The 15,240-nt window shown below is 42.1% G+C and overlaps 1 long non-coding RNA gene across 1 annotated transcript in view; it reads right to left on the reverse strand.

Moving 5' to 3' along the window:
* Positions 1–5,777: 5,777 nt before the first annotated feature.
* LOC144380059 (uncharacterized) overlaps positions 5,778–15,240 on the reverse strand; it is a 159,776-nt gene continuing 150,313 nt past the window's right edge. The window contains exon 4 of the long non-coding RNA XR_013443808.1: positions 5,778–5,915. This is a non-coding gene — a long non-coding RNA (uncharacterized LOC144380059). The remainder of the gene's footprint in view (positions 5,916–15,240) is intronic.

Below are 15,240 nucleotides of genomic sequence, written 5' to 3' on the forward strand. Positions count from 1 at the left end.
CCTCTGAACCTCCCCCCAGAGACCCACCCTCCTAGAAATACTGCCTTGTCTCCTGCAGACACGAAATGAGGTTCAGACCCCTTGGGATACTAAAAGTCCCACCACAACTCAGAGAGGGTGAGAAAGTAGTAAGAAGAGATGGGCTTTTAACCGTGAACCCAGGAGTTCCCGTCTCCTTTCTAAGGCAGAGCACGTCCACGTTCCTCTCTCACCCTGCTTCCTTCAAAATGAAAAACAGTGCTCACTTGAGAAATGGGGGCACAGTTTCCCACTGGAAGGGTCGCTCTGAGCGCCAGGGACAAGATAACAGAGCTCTCTCATCAAGTCTGACACCGTGGCACTAAATGGCAGCTCTCCTCCGTAAAAAATGGGGGCTCTGCATTTGGTTCGTAAAGAGGTTTGATTTTTTTCAGAAAGAAGTAAATGGCTTCCTAGAAAGAAGCATTACCACTCAGTCACAGGAAGCCTGTTTTTAAAATTACGTGCATTCAGGCAGGTGTCTGAAGGAACAGTAAGCCCTGGTCTTGCTGAGAGCCCTTTCCAGCACACCCCATTCTGAAAATTAGCATGTCTGAGCTCACAAAATAACCTCTATAATGGAAGTCGGGAAATGGTCCTGTGGTGCTGGCCTTGTGAACACAAACCAGTGTTGTAAGGAAGGGCCCATAGTATACAGCCCATGTACAAGCCCCCATGTGAGAGGAGGAGTCTCCCTAAAGAAACTCCGACCACGGGGTGAGAGATCTGTATGCCTTAAACTGGAGAAATCCAAGGCCGATGAGACAGACGGCCTTTCTTTGAAGTCAGGGCAAGCATGGGACAACTTTTTCTCCTCCTCCCACTGGCCCACTGGCCCTCTCACTTGTTTCTGAGACCAAGTGCATTCAAGCCCCAAAACCGAGAGCTGACACTGCACACTGCCTTTCTGGAACACCACACTCCCCTTTGCTTTTGGCTAGCAGGACAGATTCGGAGCCACCCTCTCTGGAGCACAATTCGTTGCTGCTCTGAACAGGCTGGGGCTTGCTTTCAAAAGGCAGCTGGGCTTGGGGACCATGTTTCACGTCTTGACACCATTAATTGGGTTATGAGTCAGAGCCGTAATGAAGACAAGTTTTGGTGTCTCCTGCAACTGTCCTGGGAAATGCAAACGCACAGGCCCAAAAGCCACAGAGAGAGGAAGAACCAGACAGATTTGCTTTGTTTACTGGGCCCACATGGTCACCAGATAAATGGTCAGTGTCATGGGACTCCTCTGTGGACAGACCTACAGTTTTTTCTGCTACTCCCGAGGCCCCGAGATGTCACAGTCCCTCACCCAGAGTGCCTCATTAGTAACAGGAGGAAGTGGGAGGAGGCACAGTAGATTTAAAACAAGCTACAGAAGGAGACTTAGGGGAGGGGATATTCTGAGAGCCCTAGATGGTGAAGGAGAGGGAGACCTGGTCTCCCAGGTAAACCAGGCCACTGTACTTTCAGGAGTGAGATCTGCTCCCTCCCTCCAGGAGGGCAGCAAAAGGAGAGCCAGCAGCAGCAGGCCACCCCAGGAGCAAACCTCAGAAGGTCTGAATCAAAATAACTGGCCTAGGCTGACCAATCTCACAGAGGGCCAATATGCATGCAATCCTGAATGTAGCCAGTTAGGCTGCGTAAAACACGCAGAATGACAAGTCCGTCGCCACAACTAATTCAAAAGTCCAACTGCATTTATAGGCTTGGTGGCCTCTCTCATATATCCATGCATCTCTATCAGACTTCATTTTGTCTCCCTGCCTTTCAGGTTATACATTTGCAGCTCCAGCTGCAATCTCACAGGATTTTAAAATCCCCTGGTCTGCTGTATTGTTTACAACTAGCAGGAGGCTCGTGCACAGTTCTTTAGAGAGGATGCATTCTGACATCATCCACGGAAGTTACAACAAACACCATCGACAGATTCTCCCTGAAGTCCTTTGCTTCAGAGCAATTTCATAAATCCCAGCATTTTACAAACCAAACTACACAAAGGCACAAGGTCAGATAAAGACTAACTTTCTGAAACACGGACTTGGGAGCCTCCTGCAGGGGCCAGAAGGGGAGACGGGTGCACTTCTGTTTGTACATGCACTAGGTCCTGGGGCTCCTGGGGGCGTGAGAAAGCTGGGGGAGGAGATGGGCAGGTGGGCGAACCAGGCCTAAATGCTGCCCCAGGGAGTTTGGGCAGCAGAGAGAGAGGGGAGGGTCTGTGTCTTTGAAGCTGTATATTTAGTGGTCCATTCTGAGTACTCTGGAGTTGGATCGCCTGGTTCTAATTCAGTTCCATTATCCATGTCCTTGGGCAAGGTCACCAACCACTCCTGCCTCCTTCTCCTCTTTCATAAAATGGAGAGAATGAAAGTACCTGCCTCACAGGATACTTGACAAGGTTAGAGGAAGTAAGACATGTGATGTGCGTAGAATGATGCCTGGCACAAAGTAATTGCTCAATACATGTTAGCTCTTATCACTAACATGACTTCTCCAAGCATGTAATCACACTGACTTTGTTATCTCCGAGGAAATGGAAAGTTGCAGGCTCTGCCCCTGAACACAACAGAACATTAACCCAAATAGGCCAGGCAATCTAACAATCTGGCAGCACCAGAATTGCCTGTTGCCTCCACTTTCTCACTCAACACATGAAATAGAGGCTTTCTTGTTGGGACTTTTAAAGACAACAATACCAGATGAGGCACACTGGAACAGCCTCACATTCTGCTGCCAACCTTAGAATCAGATAGGGTGCTTGGGATTGGACCGTGGGCTCTGAACTGTGTTGCCTCTGAGAAGTCCCAATTAAGCCCTTCCTCAACTTTACCAAGCAACAAGCTGCAGAATCGGAATGCATTTTCAGGCAACAAAAAGCTAAGGATTTCCTGTTAACCTTAGTTGCTTATTAACCCTCCCATCTTGAGCACTGCAATCTCGCCTAATAACATGCTTATTTATCCTCAGCCTGTACGCCCTTATTCAGTAACTGGCATCTTTCCACGTGAAGTTGCCGTCCTGGGAACTTCCAGGGCCGAGGCTGAGCCCAGGAGACTGCTCCGTTCAAGTAACACTCCTGTGTGAAACCCGCAGATGAAACTCCAAACCCTGCCTCACCTTACCCCAGGTGGAGCTGCGAGTTAGCAACTCTTGTCACCAAATGTCATGTTCGAGTGCTGCTAGTGTTTTCATCTAAGTTGGTCTGAGCTGAGAATATTTCTGGGCTCACTTACTCTTAAAGACAACCCCAGCGTTTCACACTGAGATTAACACTCTTTGACACAGCACACAGTGCCAGAGTGTAACATTTACAAGGGGAAAATAACTTGAAAGTGAAGGAGACCAAAAAGGCATAATTACCCAAAGCAAACTGTTTTGTTCATTCAGTGATCACAGTGGTTTTAAAGCCTTATAATTTATCATAGCTCAGAACAGTTTAAATCTCAGTTGTGCTCCTTTGAGAAACCAAGACACTTCCCTTTCTTTATTCCTCCTGACAGGCTATTCTTTTAATATCATCTTAGTTCTAAGATGGCATAGACCGTACCTTCCCTACATCACACACAGAAAGAAAGAAAACTGACAGCGACAGACGTGCACCTTTGCATTAGGGTGCAATGCACAAATAACCAGAGAGTATAACAATTCCAAATGGGTGTAATTTCTTTCAGGTTCAAGGATCAGTTTGCTTGTTTTGCTGCTGCTAATCACCTCTTAAACAAACAATTGCTTTATCTATGTACTGTGCCTCATTTCACTTTCAAATTATGTGTGTGTTTTGCTCCTAACAGCTTATTATGATCTATAATTAACAATTTTGCTGAAAGCAGAGCCGTGTATTGAGGAGAGCCCACATGCTATCTGAGAAGTACTTGAAACAGGAGGCCTTTGTTTTCCTCACAAATCTGGCAAACAGAAGGTACCTCCTTTCTCTGCTGTGCATTGTCTTCTCCAGAAGTCCAGAAGTGTGCAGGCAGAAAATTAAAAAGAAATATTTTGAACTCTGGCAGAATTTCAGTTTGCTATCTTTGAATCAAAATAGACCTAGGGGTTCTCGAATTTGTCCACAACTGAGAATCACCTGGGGAGCTTTCACAGGAATGCTCAGACCTAACCTCAGACCTATTAAGTCGGAATCTCTGGGGGCGGGCCCAGGCCTGAGTACTAGTTAAGGCTCCCAGAGGATTATAAAGTACAGTCAAGAATGAGAACGACTGCGGCAAATTACACAGTCTACTTGTATAGGCTACCAGGAGCCCCGAGAAAAAGGTAACAACTGGTAAGAATTAAATGGTTAAAAGTTGAATTTACTAGACTGCACTACAACTTAGATTATTTTCCAAGTACATGAACATCTCCAATCTAAATGACTTGCAGAAGATTCTTTTGACCCACCTCTCAGCTTATTCAAACTCACCAAGCAAGCAGCGAAGTTGCTTAAAAATTTCACCCTTGAAAGCAGGTCTTTGAGATAATGGAATGGAAAATCATTTGGGAACAGATTTCCTGGATGTATTCTTGAATAGGCAACCTGCATTTCTCTTGTGGGTCAACCACTTTAGAACTTTCTCTGTGAGGCTTGACAAAGTTATTAAAGACACAGCTCCTGAATTCTTGTGTTGAAAGGTCTGGGTACGGTTCTTCACTTTCACACAATCTGTTAGATGGGAGGGAAACTAGTTTCTTTTATTCACATCAGAGAAGCTGGGTGTAGGCTTTAGTATGAGTGAGCCATCAGAACTTTTAGACATAGGCATCTTTTTGCCTTTGTGACGCAGTCTTGAAGCCCTGCCCGGAGAGTTTCTTTTTGACCCAACACTGAAGTGTGCCAAATTTGTTCCCTGTGCTCTTCTCTACCCCCAGTACAACTCTCTCTGGAAACTGCTCCATCCTTTCTGTCTTATTCTCTTGGACTTAGTGTCAGCTAGCTTCCTCTGATCAACCAATTCTTGTACATACACATTCAAATTCAAAGTGCTAATAAGGAATTCTAAAAGGATGAATTACATATTGCACTTTTTCTTTTGGCAACTTTCTCCTCTCGTGCTTCTAAATAACTCTTTCTTTACCAAACACACACACACACACACACACACACACACACACACACACACCTCTGTTATCTAATCCAGGGGTTTCCAAACATGGCTGGTCAATAGACTCAACCAGGGAGCTTTTTAATTATAATTTCCTCGGCTCTACTCCTTGATTCTGTTTCAACAGGTCTGGAATAAGGTCCAAGAATCTGTATTTTTGGAAGCTCTGAAAGTGATGCTGATGATCATCCAAGTCTAGAAACTAGTAATCTACTCCCTAGGAGAATGCCAGGTAAGGGAGTAAGGGAGAAGGGAAAGAGTCACCCAACAGAGATGCATGGTGAGAGGTACTCAGAAGTAGGGAAGGATTTCCGGCAGCTCTTCAAGTCCCTGGTGCAGTTCTAGCTGACACAGCAGCTGTCCGCGCATGAGCTGCAGGGGTGACACTGTTCAGAGAGTGAATGGCCCCAGGGTTTGCAATCTATCATCATCACTGTCCAAGTGGTTTTGGATATGTCAAGGGACAGAGCTACCTTTGGCCATAATAAAGATTCTCATTTTCCAAAACCTACTCTCCATGCAATAACTGAGAAAGCATATGCTGTATCCGAGGGCCTGCTCCTCCAACAAAAACCTCCACTTAGAAGGTGAAGAGGACCTGAGGGCCTGGGAGGAAGGGAATATTGGTTAAGAAGGTTTATGAGAGGATAAAAAGCATCAAGCACAAAAGAGACCTTACATTTAAAAACCAGTTTAACATAGAAACAGTTTCTCTTTCTGGATGGAGCAAGCAAGGGGTGGGAAGCTTTGCAACTCTTCTCAGTATCTCTCATTGGCTGGCTTGCCTCACAGTTTCTTGATGAAGAAAACACTCTGCAAGGCAAGAAATATTGTGACTTAAATTGCATTCATGAGATTCTCTGATAAAAAAAATCAATGTGTCAGATCAATTTTTCTTAAACAAGTTCATCATACTCTAGAGTGATCAATAGGGAATGTTTTTCAGCCGCTTCCCAGCCTTCCCACTTCAGTAATTGCTAGAATTTCATATCGACAGGCCATAGGATGCTTTGAAGGCTGAATTGATCCATTAGCCTGTGGTGCTACAAAGCTGGGCCACAACAATAACGTGGTGTCCCCCCAGGGACCAGGGCTGAAATCAAACAGGAGGTAAGCCGTTACATTATGCGTTTGACCCTGGAGGAGCCAGGCTCCAGCTTCTATTTGCAACCAGGGAAGGCGCAAGAGGAAAAAGAATGGAGGACACAAAAAGAGAATGGGACCAAGAAGAGAAAGCAGCAGAGGCTGGGAAGGAAGGAAATGTGGAGAGACCTAGAGCCTGATTATAAATGGTCCCCATCAAAGAGGAAATGCTGTGTGGCCGGGTGAACCACATATGCTGGGCAGCTGCAGTCAAGAGAAAAATAAACTTGAAAGGACTCCAAATGGGAAGCTAAATGATGTTCATCAGTATCATTTTGGTCTTAAACTTTAGCTCATAGTTCTTCTTTAACAGTGATGTGAATAATTACCGATGCCTGGGGCGAAGGAGAAAGGGAGCCTCCGAGAGTACAGCCAAGGAGAGAGGGGGCAAGGAGGACAGGGAAAATGGAGAAAACTCTTCTCTTTTGCCAAGAGGTAAAATTATTCATCTTGTAATCATTCCTGGACAGCTGTACTGAGCATTCATACAACCTACTAGCTCAGCAGGTTATCATAATAGGGATTATAATATAAAAAGCATCTCAGAGAAATCAAGGCTCGATTCACCAAAAAGAAGTCTTACCATAGGGGGCCAGGTCATACTGCCTTTGCAGTACAAAGTTGAACTTTGGTAACAGGAAAATAAAACCCGACAGTCAGAATGTATGCTGGTGAGAGGCACTGATTTGCCTGTTACAAAGCCGCGGTTAATCTATTAATCACGGAATTGTTCATTAGCTATCCTACACACTACAGTTACGTGGGCTTCTCAGAAACCTGTCGGAAGGCAATGTCTGGGGAAAGCAAATTTGCACATGAGATGGAAATCGCCCACCACATGCTAGCATGGTTGACCTGCAATTTGTATGCTGAAATCAGGTGTGCCTTATTAAAACTCAAAGCCAGGGTTTTGCTGCTCTCAGATACAAGCATATGTAGATACCAGTAGCATGAGCATAGTCCTGAGTGACAGGCTGGCATATATGAGTCGCTGGGTCAGACCTCACCAGAGGATAAACTGACGTGTTCCATGCTGTCACACAGTGCTTTCTGCATGCACTAGACGTCCCAAAGGACGGTGACCTCCTTGGCAACTCACACGTTTTTCAGTTTCCATGTAAACCTTACCTAGTGAACTCATTTGGGTATTTGTTCAGTGTATTTCATAATCAGAGTCCAGCCTGTATCTCAGGCAAATATAATTAATCTGTCCACTCTCAATAGACAGCTGCAGCATCACCTATGTGATTTTTTTTTATCTAAGAAGTTAAATGTGGGAGAGATGAAATTACAAAAATGATGACTCTGTTTCAATAATAGGTTTGTTGAGTACGTTACTAGATAAACTCATTGACAGAGTTAGATAATATTGTGCAGTTGGCAATATATTTATTTGAGCAAATCTACAGTGAATTATGGACAATTAGTATCTTACTTCTAGAAACAACCACAGTGGCCCACCGTGGGCAGAGATATGGTGGCAATACCAACCTGGCTTCTCACTTATAATGCCATGGACAATCTTGCCGCCTAAATGTCTGCTATCAAGGCATGGGGCTAATTCCTACACAGGACCAGAGAGATAGGCCATATTCCAAGCAGGCTTCTGTGCTGCTCCTATCAAAATTTCCACTGGACTGAGTGATAGATAAGACTGTCTCAGGAAATAAACCTCATACACACTCTGTCTACCATCCAACTTTATCCAGATGAGGATAAAACCTCCAGAGGAGGTTTTATAAAATACATATCCCCAAGGTCGACTTCAAAAACTTGTGATTTGTGAGATCTGAGGTGGGTTCTGGAATCTGTACTTTTTTTAAAGTTCTGTAGGTGACTCTGATGAACAGCCTGGGGTGGAAATCAGTAAGTCCCATCTGATTCCTTAGATGCTCTAAATCCTTACGCTTCAAAGCATATATGGACCAGTGGCATATTAAAAATGCAGGCTCTCAGGCCCCACCCCAGACCTACTGAATCAGAATCTGCATTTAAGCAGGATCTCCAGGTATTCTGTGTGGGCAGTAAAGTTCCAGAAGCACTTCTCTCTGATTTGTTTGCATATCTTTTAAGTCACTTGAAGTTATATACCTAGTGCTCATGGATTGCCACCACCTTGCTTCATGATGCAAAGAAATGCCTTCACTAAGCTATTGCATCGGATTTCAATAAGTCTCATTAAGAATGTTCTGGTTTTTAGTAAAACCATTGTTTAAGGCATCATATATTGTTTAAGGCTGTCAAATGTCTCTTGCTTGAAAGACTTATGGAAGAAAACAGTTTTTTTAATGAAGAAGAAAAAGGTGGAAAGTAATACATGTTTGCATGAGAAAATACAAATAAATAACAACAAAAAAAGCAAGCAAATAAAAGTGATCTATTATTCCACTATCCAAATAAAGATATTGTTGATATTTTGTTATAGAGTGCGTATACATATTCCATGTGTATCATCATAAACATTTTCACAGAGTGAAAAATAATCATTTTCAACATGGTTTTTTTATGCCATCATAAGATTCTATTATATGAACACATATTATATGAATACATACTACTTTATGAAATAGTGGCATGGAATATTATTCTATCTCTATTCCCTCAGTGTTTACTTCTAGTTACTTTTTTGCTGGTATAAGCAATACTATAGCAAACATCCTGAGCATCAGCATTTGGATTTGTATATCCCTCAAAATACTTTTAATATATATCATATCTAAAGAATTTACTAGTTCTCCTAAGGAACTGCTAAGCTAACATTTTTCCAGATGACAATTACAGTAAATTGAGTTTCCCTTTTTGCTTTCATTGTCAGAAAAGCCAGAATTAAATGTAATGCTCAATTACACTAATTATACTAACCTAGATTCATAGATATACATATTATATAATTACATATAATATATACATATTATCTATGTATTATATGTATTTTTTATAGATTTGAAAATATGCATCTTCAATAAAATACATTAAATATTTTAGAGCAGTAGGGTACTTATCAATTTAAATCAAGGTAATTAGTGGTTTCAAAAGAAAAGATTCCAAAATTGGCAGGGTTCCTGTTAACGCATGTTAACAAAATTACAGTTAAGTTAGCAAACATACTGTTATTTAAATACCAACAGAAATTTTCCTCCCCATTCTGTTATTAGGGGCTTATTTTTTTTAGACTTTCAAGCATTCCCCTATAAAATGCCTAAATCCATGTTTAATGAAGGACACATTAAATTCAGAGCAAATTGAGGGAAAGGGAAAAGAGGTGAGTATAGGAAGAAGATGAAAAGGAGCTAAAAGAAGAAACAAAAATGGCCCCAGGGAGGCTTTGCCCAGACTAGAGCACCTACTTTGGCAGAGTCTCATAGAGTGGGTTATAATATCATGACTTCAGAGTGAAATCAAGCTTTAATTCACTATAAATATAGATTACCACACAGGGAGTGGATTTCCACAGCAAAGGGAAGTTTAGATTCACTCAGATTTAAATGCAAGTAAGAGATGAGGTGAAGGGAGGGAAAGGAAGAATGTGAGAATTACTCCATCCATTGCCAGAATCTAAGATACGCATGTGAGACACTGCTGGACAGATATTTGTCTACTCAGATTCAAAATGATGAAGAGGGAGGAAGCAGGAAAAAGTAGGCAAGCGAGCAGTTCCCATAGCAACTCTGGACAGTTCTTAGGAGATTTGACCCAAAACCTTATCTCACCAATAACTGGCTTAAGCCCAGTGGATAGAAACTGAAGCCTTTTGTAACATTCTCTGCATTCTCAGGCCCTTCTTGCTTGCACTTTGATAATGCTAGAAAAACTTCTAACTCAAGAATGGAGTAGATAACCTGAAACCACAAAATAAACATGAGACAGGCTATTTGATGTAAACCTTGAGAATACAGATCTTCTAAGCCTCAGGGCTCATGTTACTTCACCATCGAGCGAGATCTGGTCTCGTGGACAGAAAACCCCTTGGATATAGCCCTTTACTGGGTCTCTTCCAGTTTAGAAGAGAGAATAAATGGCTTTTGTCTGAGGAGCACCTTAACTGCAGAGCAAATTATTTTTGTACTACCGTTCAACCAATGGAAGGGATTAATGTAAAAACACGTAAGCATTAGTCCATTTTCAAAGAAGTGAGAACCATGCTGCTGCAGAGCTACCTCAGTACTGCAATTTTGTAGCTGAGTAAAAAGGGAATAATAGCTATAGTCCAGTCGTTCTCAGTGAGGGAACCCTGATGTGATAGGCAGAATAATGGCCCCCAAAGATGTCCCTGTCTAATTCCCAGAACTTGTGAATATGCTATGTTTCATGGCAAGGGGGTATTAAAATTGCAGATGAAACTAAGGTTGCTCATCAGATGACCTTAAAATAGAGAGATTATCCTTATTATCTGGGTGGGTCCAATGTAGTTACAAATGTCCTTTAACATGGAAGAGGGAGGCAACAGAGAGGTCAGAGAGAGATTTAAAGGAGATACATTGTTGGCTTTGAAGATGGAAGGGGCCACATGCCATGGAATGCAGGGAGTTTCTAGAAGCTAGAAAAGGCAAAGAAATAGATTCTTCTCTAGAGCTTCCAGAAAGAACCAAGCTCTGCCAACACCTTGACTTTAGCTCAGTGAAACTCATTTCAAACTTCTCATCTCCAGAACTATAAGACAATAAATTTGTGTGGTTTTAAGCCACTAGGTTTGTAGTGAAATGTTACAGTAGCAATTGGAACTTAATAAAGTTGCAATTGCTACTGCCTTTGGTAACATTCTCTGTTAAAGATCTGGGAACTTACTAAAAATGCAAATTCTCTGGCTCCACTCCTGAATCAGAAACTCTTGAGGGTGGGGCTCAACAATGAGCATTTAATAAACCATGCAGATGATCACATTAAAGTTTAGGAATTACTGATCTAGTCCAATTCCCTTTGACGCCCAAAATAGTGAACTAATTTGCTAATATCAAGAGCCACATTAGTGGCAGAACTGGACCTAGACCTAGATCTCCTAGGTTTTTAAAACTATTTCAGTTATTTTTATGCCCTTTTACGCATGTACTACTATTTAGTCTAGACTCAGGTTTTTCCTCAGTAAAGCAAGACAAAGTCTATTTAACCCTTCATAGAGTCACTGTCAGCAAAAATTTAGGTAATATGTAAGTCAAAATGCTTTATATGGAATAAACTGTTGTTCAAAAAAAGGTATTCTTACTACACGGTAATATTACAATGGAATTTACAGGGGACTAAATTATTTTTGTGTGCCCAGCAAGCTATTCTATGCCTTCTTGTGCTAATATAATCACTCACACGGATATGGGCACATGACCCATGCCTAGCCAAATAATACCCTATTCCCCTGGATTGTATTAGGGGAGTATCAGATAACCCAACAGGGCCATACAGTGTCCCTCCCCTGAATTGTCATATGCATGACTGGCCAGAGAAGCCCTTTTGACTGTGATTGCTAAACCCTGCCACTTAGAGAAATTCTATCTGCAGAACAAAGTCAAGTATAGAGATGAGAGATAGATGGATGGATGGATGGATAGATAAATAGATGCATATGTGGACAGATGAGTAGACAGATGAAGATGGTGGCAAGAGGCAGAGAAAGATACCTGAAGTCAACTGCTTGGTGCCAGTTCTTGAGGCCTTGGATCCTATACTATAACTTCAGTCTTATAAGCTGTACTCTATTTCCTTCCAAGCTTTGTGAGCCTTTTTGCTTAAACTGTCAAAATTGAGTTTCTGTCACTTGTGGCCCAAAGAGCTGTGAATAAATGTAGCATTCTTCTTAAATACAATACTATTCTTCAACAACACAATATCACCTTTCACACCAACAATTTTCTTCACCAGCACCCAGTAGCAGTTTCAAATCTGAACTTCCACCACCTTTGGAAGGCAACTCTCTGAGGATCAATTTCCAAGCTTCTGGGCATCTTGTGGAAACCCCCTTACTAACCACTCCCACACCCCATGTTCTCACTAGTCTTCCCTTTACTCCAACTGCATCACAAGTTTCCCTAGTCAAGAGCCCAATCGTATGGGACCAAGCCTTGCAAAAGATTTTTCTCTATCTCCTTACAACTTCCGCATATGAACATTTCCACAATTCCCAGCAAAATCTCTAAGTATCTATAAATACTCCTTGAAAATTCACTTAGCATCCTATCCTCATAAAGTTTCCCTGGGCCTTCTAGGTTAAGAGAAGTACTAATAAGAGTCATGGCTTTCCTTTGTCATTAGTTGACTCAAGCCAGATGCTACCTGAAACAAGCTATGATAATGATTGGATGAGTTTCTCTAGTGTGTATGAAATGAGATTATGGTTTGGGGACTATGCCCAGTTGGGCAAGTGCTCATGCTACACAGGTCAACTGGAAGCCTCTTGACTGATAGGGAACAAGCTGAGTTTAGAAATAATTTTCCTATTGACAAAGGATGTATCTAGTGGAAAGAAGAAAGGAAGGGACGGACGAAGGGAGGGACAGAGGGAGGGATTAAGGGAGGAAGGAAGAAAGCCAAACAAAGAAGAAAGGGAATGAAGAAGGTTGATTTTTTTATTTTAGATCCTGAATAAAAGAAAACAGCCTTATAGACATGCAACATTTTCAAGGATAATAAGGAGTTTCACATTTTAAGGTGGATACTAGTGAAGGTTAAATCCACCAAAAATTTAAAAATGAAAGATGCCATATAGAATGGTGTAGTATAACACACCTACCTTCTAGATTGAAGCCAGCATTTGCCTTAGGTAATCAGCCAAGATTATGCCACAGAGAAAGAAGTTCTATTGAGCTATCTCCCTTTATAACCCATGTTCTAGAAGGCAACAATAGCTTTCCCAAATCTAGGGAAAACATAGGTCTTTTTTATACAATATACAGTTCCCAAACATGCTCCTTGGACCTAATGAAAAACTGTGCCTGCCACATGTCTGGGTTCACCTCAGCAGGCTGCATCATCAGGAAGGCTTCTTCCATTACAAGCCTGTCTTTAAAATATGGTTTCTAAGTCCTGTGGGCTAATTAAGCACAGCTGGGTCTACATCAGCCCCACTCAAGTGTGACGATTAAGCTGGCAAGAAAAAATCAATCATCATTAATCACTAAATCCATGTAGTGACTTTTAGAGGTGCTAAATGGGTTGAGCAGGGCAATGGTGATGCTTTTCATTGAGCGACCAAATGGTTAAAGTGAGAAAGAGCATGCATTCCTCCCAGAATGGGTGGGAATGTCAGAAACTCATGTGTTTACAGAACAGGAAAATCTAGTTAAAGCGGGAATAAAGTGCTTATAATTTCCTGTACATTGCACTCCCTCCAATTTTGGCTCTCTGTTCAGGCCAGGGAAAATGCATATAACTATTGCCACCACTTGTTATCACCTGAATGGTACCTCTGTTAGAGTTTAAGATATCTCTTTTAGTGCGAATATATATATTCACTTGTAAAGTGTTTTCATTGAGCAGACTTTTTTCCTTTTATTGGACTATTCCCTACAGCCCTTTGCCTTATGATGCACTGAGAGTTTATGTCGTCTCCGAATATACTCTTTACTGAAGCATTCAGTGTAAAGGAGTCTGGTTTATGCCAAGCCCATTTAATTTAGCAAAACCATCCTCCTCTTTAAGGAAGGTGGCATAGAGGTGTCAGATCTCCATGTGGAGAACAATTAGCACCAACATTATTATTGCTTTATATAATGTTTTGTTTTAGGTTTGTTTTCCTGTGTTTAATTCCCTTCTGTTTCACTGGCCAAGGAGGCTGACTTTGTGGAATTTGTGTAAATATTTTATCGCGCTCACAATGAGAATCACTTCTCAAAGAAAGGAGCCCTGTCTCTTGTTTCCTCACTGGACATTAGTTTAGAAACCATTCGTTCTGTGTCCTGTGAAAGAGAATACAAGTCAAGGTGTGCCTGCTTCCCAATAGTGAAGCAAGTCCTATATTCTTTCTGGTGCAAAATGAGTGCAGGGATTAATTTAGGCCACAAAAATTGTGCACTGCCCCTCCCACACTCCAGCTAATGACAAGTATCTGTGTTAGGAACTCATTTGCAGGCCAGGATGAAAAGCAAGAGGCATTATAACAGAAAAACAGCCATAAGCAGATGAGGCAATTTTCACATCTGCCTCCTGAAACGTAAGGATCTGTGTCCACTGTAAACTTACCATGTGCTTTGTTCTGTCCTTGGGTTGCTCTTTGAGAATTCTTGGAGAACTAGCCTGGGAGAAGGTAGGCTATAAATCCCACTTCCTGTCACCAACCCTCTGTTTGTTCGTTCGTTCATTCTTTCTTTCTTTCTTTCGAGAATTATTTATTTATTTTGGGGGGGGCGGAGCATGAGTGGGGGGAGGGGCAGAGGTAGAGAGAGAATCTCAAGTAGACTCTGCACTGAGTGTGGAGTCCCATGTGGGGCTCAATCTCAGGACCCTGAGACCATGACCAAGCCAAAACCAAGAGTCAGATGCTTAACAGACTGAGCCACCCAGGCGTCCCTGCACCTTCTTTCTTTCAATCCTAGTGCATGATCACTCTCCTCAATGGAGAGTAAAAATTGGAATTTGGAACTGCTTAAGGAGAAAAGAAAAGCCTAACATCTAAGGTCAAATTTCCTTCTCTTCTTTTAAAGTCAGAATAGCATATGGAGAAAATGAAAGGTGTGCCCTTTTTAGGTCTCCATTCCCCTTTACCCTTCTGGAAGCAGCAAGTTTAGAGACAATGAGCACAATGGGAAAGAGGGTGGTGAAGGACCAGACTGAGACTGAGATGGAAGAAGAGAAGCAACAGTGCCAAGAAGAGATGGAGATTAGGAGAAGGGAGGCTGGAAAACAGATATAAAAGAAAAGGCCTGGACAAAATCATAAAGGAAGCCAAGGTGGTCTACAGTCTATCCACTTTCTGAATGCACCTCTCATTGCTCTTAGCAATGCTTAGGCGCCCAGCAGTCTCCTCCCATCCATCCATTCCTACTGTGTGGAACACCACCATCCCTTGCTC

Source organism: Halichoerus grypus, chromosome 14 (assembly GCF_964656455.1).
Source record: "Halichoerus grypus chromosome 14, mHalGry1.hap1.1, whole genome shotgun sequence".
Taxonomy (NCBI): domain Eukaryota; kingdom Metazoa; phylum Chordata; class Mammalia; order Carnivora; family Phocidae; genus Halichoerus; species Halichoerus grypus.